This window comes from Hirundo rustica, chromosome 16 (genome assembly GCF_015227805.2).
Source record: "Hirundo rustica isolate bHirRus1 chromosome 16, bHirRus1.pri.v3, whole genome shotgun sequence".
NCBI lineage: Eukaryota > Metazoa > Chordata > Aves > Passeriformes > Hirundinidae > Hirundo > Hirundo rustica.
In genome coordinates, this window is record NC_053465.1 from 10,555,186 (window position 1) to 10,565,344 (window position 10,159).

Below are 10,159 nucleotides of genomic sequence, written 5' to 3' on the forward strand. Positions count from 1 at the left end.
CAACAGAAAGAGTTCACAGGGAAATTTCTGTGAACAATTTCTGTTTTCTTCACAAATATTTACAATCCAGCAGGCTACTCTGACACACAGCAGGTTTTCAGCTACCTCTGATTGTCCATACAAAATGTAACATGTTTGGCAAAAACAAAAATAACAGACACAGAAAAACTAATTTATATTTTCATGCCTGAAAGAATACAAACCAACCAACCTCCAAAGCAGACTTTTTGGATGATAATAGTTCCTTTTTGACCATAATAATCATGCAACCACCTCCATATCCAAACCACTCAAGGTGTCATCACCTCTTGCTCATCCCTTTGGATCCCAAGGTGCATTTCCTCAATTCCAGTAGCAGAAGTTCCTACAGCCATTTCCAACAGGACAGGAATTCACCATGAAAAGTCATTTCCAAGCCCAGCATTCAGCTGCTTTGGCTTGCATTGGATGTGGACAAAGTGAAGCACCACAGGAGGAAAGCAGTTTCAAATATTTTTGTTGGAGTTGATGGTAGCCGCTTGCCAATTCTTTACATTACACACAGCTTTCCAAATGAAAAAAAAAAAAAAATAGAAGGGAACACCTCCATATATATGATGATATACAGAGACATGTATTGTGAGTATATTGTCTACCCTCTAAAAAATAAATAAATAAAAGAACATAAGTAGCTCAAAAATTAGTTGGGGTTGTTGTGCTTTTCTAACTTAAGTTTTTATTTGTTTTCTAGTCCCTGCATTGTTACATTGGTGCCAGATCACAGTTTAAAGCCATTCTCACAAACCACAATTACTAGAAATGCTTAAAGCAGAAGCCAGGATTCCCTTGCAGTGCCTTGCCTCCAGGAGCAGGGGTAATAAACACAAGCCCAAATATCCCAAGACTCAGGAAAAGCACAGGACCAAGCAACACTGTCTCCATGTCAGTGTTAAAAGGTGTTAAAAGGTATTAAAAGCTTTAGTCACCAGAGGGTATCAGCCAAACACTCCAGGATCTGTGACTGGAGATGCTAATACTCAAATGGGTTTGTGCAGCTTTAATTTTATAGATAAAACTAGAAAAATGAATGTGTCCTGCAGAGTGATCCTGATAATTCTCCCAGGGTCCCTCACAGATGGGCAGAGGCAGGTGTGCCAGCTGGGTGTGAGCTCCAGAGGCTCTGCTTCCCTTTGGGCTGCCAGATCCAGGCTGGTCCTTTGTTGGACCTCATGGGCCAGCTTCAGGAATTCTGTTTGGTTTTCTTCCAACTGCTCAGCTTCTCTTGAGAAACAAGAAAAAAAATAAAAGGAAACCGAGGGGAAAAAAAATGGGGGAGGATTTAGAATAAGATGGGTATCTGGGAAAAGTTTAAAAGCCTCAGCTAAATACAGTGGTGGGTGGCACACTCGGGTTTTACTGTCAATTTTGCTTTCACATAAAGTTTTAGAGCTGCAGATGACCCAGCCAGCTGCCCTGTGCCTCTTGCCATGGGCATGCAGGAGGTGACCTGCTCCTGCAGCTCCTGCCTCTCCACAGGTGAGTATTGACCCAGCTCAGGCTGAGGTTAAATCCTTGTGTCAGCTCACTGGAAGAGCAGAGCAGGGGCGGCAGGGATGAGGATTTCTCCTTTTGGGATGTGCACTAGGGCTAAACTCTGCACCCTGGTGTGACAGACCCTGAGCATCCCTTCCCAGCACACCCAGGGACGTGGCAGGAGTCAGCCACCCGAGGGGACTGTCCCCACTCCTCTCCTGTCACGTGGCTGCCTGGCTGACCCCTGTGTCCACCTGGCAGAGCTGGAATTGTTGTGGACCAGCTGCCTCAGGCATGACTGAGATGGACTGAGGATTCAAACCAACAGACAGCAGAAGTTTGGGGAAACAGCTGATCATTTCCAGCACACTGGTTTTCTGAGAGCTGGAGAAGAGTGAGGTCACTGCCCAGTAAAAGCCCAGCTGGCTCCTCCCTGACACTCACAGTGTCCAGTAGCATGAATCCCCTCTGATCAATGATTGACTTCAAAGCAGGACAGCCCCTCCACCAGAGAACCTCCAGGACTTCTGCCACCGTGAATGCCTTTTACAGGTTTCTCCACTCCACTTTAAGAGTATCCAACACAAGTTAGGAGGAGGCCAACGCTGCAGCACCACTCAAGGGAAAGGGCTGGGAAGGAAAGGAAAGAGCCCTGACTCACAGCTCTGAGCTGCAGGTCAGAGCTTCTGAGGCTCAGCTGGTGCCACTGGGAATAAACATCCAGCCACCCACACTGGGTCACCCCCTGAGAATCCTCAGAGTGCTAAAAATAAATCTGAAAAATAAAAGCTCCTGCCAGGCGCACCAAAACACAACAGGCATCAAATTGCATTAGAATGTTTATATTGAGGAAAATTGCATCCTGCAAACTTAAATTATCTCTCTCCTCCCTCTCCCCTCCCACCTGCCACAGCCCATTTCCTATTATATTTTTCTAACAAACCAATAGATGCTTGAAATCATGGAAAGCCATAAAGAATTGGAATCAAATTAAGTCTACATTCTAACTGCATTAGGTGCTGTCAAGCATAGTTTACTCACTCTTCACAGTTCTATCTAGAGGCTAAACAATTTTGTACCCTTTCTCTACTAATCAAAACTGATTACTCTGATAATGGACCCCTGACGCTGAACACTTTATGAAGGTAAATTATGCCACATCGAACAGGAAGGGGAATGGAAAAATCACCCAGAGATAAATAGGCCTAAAGATGCCTATATTGATCCCCCACTCATTGCTGCTCTCTCTCTCAATGTCTCTATGGCTAAAGGCTCAATCAATACCTCCAGCACTGTAATGCCATCTTTTATAATCCCATCATAATTGGCCATTACCATCGTGGGCCCTGGGATTGGCTTGAGCTGCGCCCTTTTAGAGCTGGGATCTTTTGTTTCTTTCCTTCCCAGATCAAGGAACTGAAGGGGCAGGTTACACCTGGCCCCAGAGGTCTCTGAACCAGGACCTGCCCGCACGCCAGGGCAAGGGGAGGGAGGGATGCTCAGCCACGAGCTGGAATGGCTGGGAAATTCAGCCAACAACCTTCCAATCCATTCACCAAGGAATGCTCAAGTACAAGCAGATCTTATGCTTGAGCACGTTGATTTTTGATTGGGAGAGACAATACACCCTCACTCTAACAGAGCTTCAAAACCCTTCCTGTCCCCAGAGGAAAGGATGGCTTTGCCTTACAAGGTTTAGCAGTTAACAGAACAAGCTGCTCAAGGGAAAGAAATGCTCTTTTGATGCCTACCCGCCGTGAATTTCAATAATCCTGGACTATTCTGTCAGAGGACAAAGAACAGGACTGCTTCCCAGCCCTGCCCAAGCACAGTGCCTCAGAGGCCCCCCTGGAGCAGATTTGTGGCTGTCAGGTGTTACAGGGAGCACAGTGCACACCTCCACAGGGGAGGGGAGGCAGGGAAGGGCCTGTGAAGGTTTATTTTTTCTTGTGGTGTAGAGGATATGTTGATGAAGGATGTTGGGACAAGAGGCAGCTCCTCCAAGTGCTGTTTATTTTATAGAAGATGTTACAGCACTCTTGGGTCGTGGGTGACAGAGCCAGGCCTAAAGCTGCCAGCTACAGGTTATAGGCAAACCTGAAGCCGCCTTGGTTCTGCTTAAAATGCATTCTATATTTTTATTTACTGTGCATCTCAATACATAATAACCAATCAGCATCACACACAAACCTTTACTATTACCTATAGCCTACCATAACTATTATCATTACCCTATTATGGTCACTACCATCCAACCACGAGCTGGTATGTTACAGTTTAAGCTTAAAGTTGTTTTTCTGTTTTCTTGCCGTGGAACAATCTTTTTACTTGGGGTTTTGTTTGCCTATGCTTTTCCTGAGGTTTCTCTTTACTTGGTAAAAAAAAGGTTTTGTTTGTAGGCAACTTATTATTTGCTCTTAGCCATAAAATTTTCCTTCCAACTCATCCCAGCCTTCGTCCAGTAACAACTAACTCAGCAACCTTTCATTTCAGACATCTTTTGCTCTCCTATATCAAAATTTGCTTTCATTTCTAGAGAACCTTCTGCTAAGCACTCATATCTGTAAGACTTTCCTGTTAAATTTTCCTCCTCCCCAACACCATGGAAAACCTGTATTTGGTCACATTGGGTTTCCAAAACCCTCCCAAAGCTTCTGCCTGAGATATCCCCAGAACAAAGCTCTGCTACCCTGGGGCAGGAACCCCTCTGGTTTTGATCCAGGGCCAGCCTCTTCCTTCTCACCCAGCTGTTTATTCACTGTAAGAAGCTGTGCTTTCACAGAAGCCAAGGGCATCCCAAAGGGTGTCACCTCAGCTGCTGGTGTCACTGCTGCCTCCCTGGGGCAGAGCCACAGGTGCTGGGCTCTCTTGCAAAGGGCTCACCTCACTGAACACAGCTCTGATCAACAGGGGAAGCCTCTGTGTCAGAACAGCACAAGATCCCCCACAGCCACAGAGGGCAACACAAGCACGGAATTCTCCATAATCACAGCTCAGGGCATAATATCAGCTCGTGCAGATGTCAGGAAACTTCTTCTTGGGAATCAGGTGGCAAAAACAATAGGGAGAAAAATAAAAAAACTAAAAACGGAGAAACTGCACAAAAGCATGAGTTACACTGAAGAAAAGTGAGCCTTGATAAAATTCCTGCATTTCATCTAAAATATCCCATAGAATTCCTTCACTGCACCTGTAAATATTCCACATGTAACTCACAGGTGAGACATGAGCCAGGTTATATATTGTGGAGTTTCCTTGGTCCAAGGTGTTTTAAATATCACACAAAACAAGGGGAAGATTTGTGACATCATCCACAAATTCTACAAGAGAAGCTACAAACTGTTCTTTGCTGCCTGGATGTGGCCAAAGAATTCCACCCCCTCCCTTACTGAGTCAGGAATTTAGACTGTTGCAAGTGTTTAAAGACATCACAATGAACTTGAAACACAAATAAAAAGGCTCAACTAATAAAAGCTTGGCTGAACTGATACTGGGCTAAATCTCCTCTTTTGACCCATCCAGATTTCTCATTTGTGTGTTTCTCAGTGAAGAAGGAATCAACACCCCACTCTCCACCCTTCACAAAATGTCCTGTCCTCTCCCCACCCTTCTAAATCTTCAGGAGGCAAAAAAAATTGCATTTCAGTATAACAGGACCCTGACCCCAAATTACACCACAGGAAAGCACAGGGAAGATCCCTCTGGGGGTCAGCAGGACCAGTCTGGGAGCCTCCTGATCAAGAGGAAAAAGAAAGAGCAAGCAATGCTCTCAGAAGGCAGGTTACTGCATACACACACACACAAAATAAAAAAGGTGCATCAGGTTCAATTTCCCACCATAATTACACCCAGCCAAGACAAGACCATGGAAGATCCTAACAAAACCATCGAGCCTCAAGGACTGATGTGCTTTACTGCAGCCACCAATGTGCTTCACCAGTGGAGGGGTTGTTATAAACCTGCATCTGCTGTTTGGGTAAAGATTTCCGCCCTGAAAAAATCCAGAATTATCTTTGGCTCCAAGAAGAGAAAGTTGTTGTTTCAAACAGTTGGATTTGTTAAACTAACTCTTGGCACAATCAGGGGATTATCAAGGACGAGCACAACACTTGGATCACAATCTCAGCAGTCTCACCACACCTCTTCGGGTGTCACAGGGAAATGGCTCACTTTCAGAACAACTGTGGGGAATACTTAGAAATTAAAACATGAATAACTGGCACTTACAGATGAGAACCATCTTAAATCCCACCCAAGCATACAGCACACACCAGCAGCTGGGGCTGCCCCTGGGTGCTCAGCAAGGTCAGTGTCCTCCTCTCCAGGCTGGGATCCCCATCTCACAAATCTCTGCTCTCTTCCCCTGCACCATCCCTGCCCTCCAACCCTCCTCCAGTACTCATCCACTGCAGGAAAACGCAAAGGGCAATAATAATTAGACAAGCTGAAATAGCAGGGTGGTGCTGGGGACGGTGCCTTCCCCTAAATACCCGGCTCCTTCCATAGCAGCAGGCCTGAGTGTGCTCACAGAGGCTGCAGGGCTGGCACCTCCCTGCCCAGCTCCTCACGGCCCCTCGGTTTCACCTGGCACTGGTGAAGGAGGGAGCTCTGGGAAAGGCTCCATGTGAGCAGCACCTCAGGAGGTGGCTCAGCTTTGGGAGGGAGTACAGGCACAGAGAATGCAGCTTTGGGTGGACCCCAGGTCCAGAAGGGGCTATGGGACAGCCACGCTCCCACCTGCACCTCTCAACAGTCTCAGGCGAGCTGAGTGGGATGTCGAAGCTGCATGAAAAAGTGGGGGCTTGAAAGGTGAGGAAAAGTTCTTTGTTCTAAGAGTAGGTGCAACAAAACCCCTTTAGGATCCTGCTAGCAAAGTCAACAAGTCAGCTTCGGGTATTTCAGGAGAAAATCCGATGGCAGGGGAGTGCCAGGACCTCCTCTTTGGAGGTGAGCAGCACTCCCTTCACCTGGGCTGCTCCAGGGTCATCTCCTTTGTTATCATCCCTGCCCACCCAAGCATCTCACCTTATTCCCTAGGAAATAAAACTATGAAATTTAACAGGCTCAGTAGAATATAAAACTCAACAGGGTGTGCAAGAAATACCTGTGCACCCCACAGCCACCTGCCCAAGATCACTGAGCTTCTAAAAAAATCTCAATCATGGCTCTGGGCTTAGCTAACAAAATCTGGTTGAAAGAAAACATCTGAAAACACCAAAAGAAGCACAATTGTACTTTTCTAAAGGGACAGAGGTGCAAAGGGTTGCAGTGGGGTTTTCCTCTTTTTCCTGCTACATGTTCAAACTTGTAAGGCTGGAAGACCCAACAACAAAAGGAAAATCCCAGAACAGGTTACTAGTTTTTCTATCATGTGAAGGGATGGGGAAATGGGGAGAGGAAGAAGTCAATCATTTTCTAAACCTTTACAAAATATTTAATGAAAAATCAGTTATTATTCCATTTTATACCCTGCGAATGTAATCAACTTTTCTCTCCAAAGTTCTTACATAAGATTTTATTATGAGGTTTAACAATCACATATTCATTAAATTAAATTAATCTCTCTTTGCTGACTGATCTGATCTTGCTGTCTATAAAATGGTCAATGTCCGAGTTAAATTTTGCAAATATTTTCAAAGGTAACCCTATCCATTAAAAAAATAAAATTATTAATAATAATAAAAATACCAAAACCCAGTCTTCTGGGCTTAGGGTCTTCAAAGAGGAATTTAAGGCGCAGTTGTCTCTACTATCACAGAAAAAACCTGATGAATCCAGCAATTCCTTTAACCCCTGTTCTCTACAGCTGAGCTACATAAATCCCTTCTCCTCTGTCAGCTTCCTTTGTGGACTCTGCTCTTCCCCCAAAAGCTCGTGCTCTGGGGGAGCTGCCAGTCCCTGTGCTGGAGTTCTTCACAGCACACGGACTTTCAGGGCACTCCATCATCACCACGGCAGGGATCTCACATCAGTTTGCAAGTCAGTATTTATTTCGTCTTCCCTCCACAAGGGAGAGGAGCAAAAGCCAGAGGAAGTTATCTTTCATAAAAGAAGCTAACAAAAGGGTGGAGTTTTTCCTTTTCTTTCCCAAGTAACTCTGTTTTCCCAGTGTTCAACCACAATAAAGGCAGGTAAAAGTGCACAACGATAAAAGTTCATGTAACAGAGAATGGTGCAAACGCTGGGGTAACTAAAATAGCTCAACAAAATAACCTAGACAGACCCTCTCTGTTGTTTCTGACTAGTTCTGGGACACTGCCCTTCCTAGACACACTAAGAATTGGAATTAAAGGGCATTGAAGAGGTCAGGCAGGACAATTAATTCCTAACTCACCTATTTCTAAAGCGTGGCAAACAGCAAAGATTTTGCTAGAAGATAAAAACAGTAAACAAAAGCAGCTACTCTGATGTGCTGGGTTTTCATTGCACAGATGCACATATCGAAGAATTATTCACTCACAATCCACACACCTGCAAGGCACTAGCTGGACCTGTGTCAAATCTTTAAATTAGCTCTTTCCCAGCAGAGAACAACCACTCAGGAACCTCACCCATTAAAAGCAGGGGAGGTGAAAAGGCTCCCCTGATCCCTTTAAATCCAAGAAGAGAGGAGAGGAGTGTTCTTATTCAACATGCAACATCAAGACCCAGAAATAAAGTTATTCCATTCCCCCCCATAGCCAACCACACAGCCTCATTCATCTCTTCTGGTGCCTTTTCCAGGCAACACTTTCAAACACATTTGCTCTCTTTACAGTTCCTTACCTCTCTCCTTTCACACTGTCCTCTCACCATAAAAAGTCTTTTTGAAGTTTCTTGGAGTCGGAACGTTTGGGCAGTTCCCAACACACAGCAGTGCCCAAACACTCTCTTATCCAGCTCTGGGGCAAGTTTTAGTTCATGGCATGGTCAAGGACAGCTGCAGGTTGTGCCTACACCAGCACAAGGAGCTGACCTGAGCTTATTTCAGACAGGAAACGAGAGCATCAAATCCTCCAGGCACAACTGCAGGTATTTCAGGGTGGGAGGAGGCAGGAAATAAACTTCTGTTAATTTAATTATTGTTCCTAATTGAAACACCTGTGTCCTGGCAGAGGCCTGTCCTCACCTGCCTCCCTCAGCCACGTGCAGTTAGAGAAAACCAAGGAGCACAAATCACCTGATCTTCCCTATGAGGAGTGATTCGAGGTTTGTGCTTTGGGGGTGCTGAGGCAGATGTGGCCAGGTGTCACCACAGGTGCTCAGGTGACCAGAGTGACCCATTTAAGGCTTGGGCCATGACCCAAAGCTCAGGTGGCTTCTGCAGGTGTCCTGGCAGAGCTGCTGTCCCTCCCCAGCATCACAGGCTCCTTTTTTTATCTCTCTGTACAAAATCCACGCAGTTTTCAAATAGCACAGCAAACCTCACGCCTCTCCTCTGCGCCTCCCAACAAAGCTGCTTTGTCTCCTTCGCACTTAACAAGACAAAGAAGATGGTTAACAAGAACTTTTGCAGATATGTTTTATTTTTATTTTTAAGACCTTCGGAAGCCAACTCATCTGCTCTCATGGGCTTCTCGCTGATACATCTCACTTTATTAGTGACTTTGGCCTTGAGTGTCTCAGCTGTTTGATCAATACTGCAGGGGGTCAGTGATATTTTCTCACTTTTAGCGTCTGGCTGCCTTTAACTTTGTCACCTGATGAACAGCACTACCCCTGGAACGCTTATCTCGTATCGATTTTCTCCGGGCTCCTGCTGCATTTCCAGCTGTCCCACCATTTCCCTCCCTGTCACCACATGCCCATTTAACGTTAACTTATCCCCTTTCTCCTGGGCTTTTCATCCTTACGGGGTCTTTTGCCTCCCCCCTCCCCTGCCCAACAGCAGATTGTCAAAAAAACAATTTCCTTTTTTCACCTGACTCATTGTTATCCTTCAGCCGTCCATTGTTTGTCAGCGGGCGCCCGTGGCTGGGCTCGGAGAGGGGCTGAGTTGAAGCAGATGTTTGAAAGCCCCCTGCCCCAGCCACACCACCCAGCCTGGGATGGAGGGCTCACATTTACCATACAAAGTTTCTCTCCCTCGCCAGTAGAATTTTCCTCTCAGCTCCGTGGCTCAGAAAGCAAAAGAAAATTATTTTAGCACGGCGAGGTAGAACAAACAGCACTGTTTGATACCTTCTAAACTGTGTCAGTTTGAAGACCAAAGCTGGTTTTGGGGAACATTGGAAACCTTAGGGCAGGGAGTGTTTAATTCCAGTGTACCTGGCCACAGGAAGGAGAAGCCTCTCCAGCCACACCTCTGGGGGCAGGGAAATGTTTTCAAAACCAGCAAGGGGCTGCCTGAAAAGAATCAACTCCTTCCATTCTCAACATCTGAGAAATTTACCCACGAAGAGCCACTCCTGAAAACAGGCTCGTTTCCAGAGCTCTGGGCTTTCTGCCCTGTACACTTCACATTTAGTAAGGGCAGAGTGCTCTTGCCATCTTAAGATGAGACTGAGAGAACCATTTCTAGTGAGAGAATCTTAGAAACTTACCTCAATTTAGAAATATCTAAAAGCAAACCAAAGTAACTCATCTAAAATAAATTAAAAAAAAAAAAAACCAAAAAAAAACCAACACACATAAGATCTAAGCCAGTATTCTTGATTTTGCATTCCAA

General features: G+C 45.5%; 1 long non-coding RNA gene across 3 annotated transcripts in view; it reads right to left on the minus strand.

Annotated features, from left to right (window-relative positions):
- LOC120760102 (uncharacterized) overlaps positions 1–8,526 on the minus strand; it is a 42,978-nt gene extending 34,452 nt beyond the window's left edge. For all 3 annotated transcript variants that reach the window (XR_005703284.2, XR_005703283.2, XR_005703287.2), the window contains exon 1: positions 8,278–8,526. This is a non-coding gene — a long non-coding RNA (uncharacterized LOC120760102). The remainder of the gene's footprint in view (positions 1–8,277) is intronic.
- Positions 8,527–10,159: the final 1,633 nt, after the last annotated feature.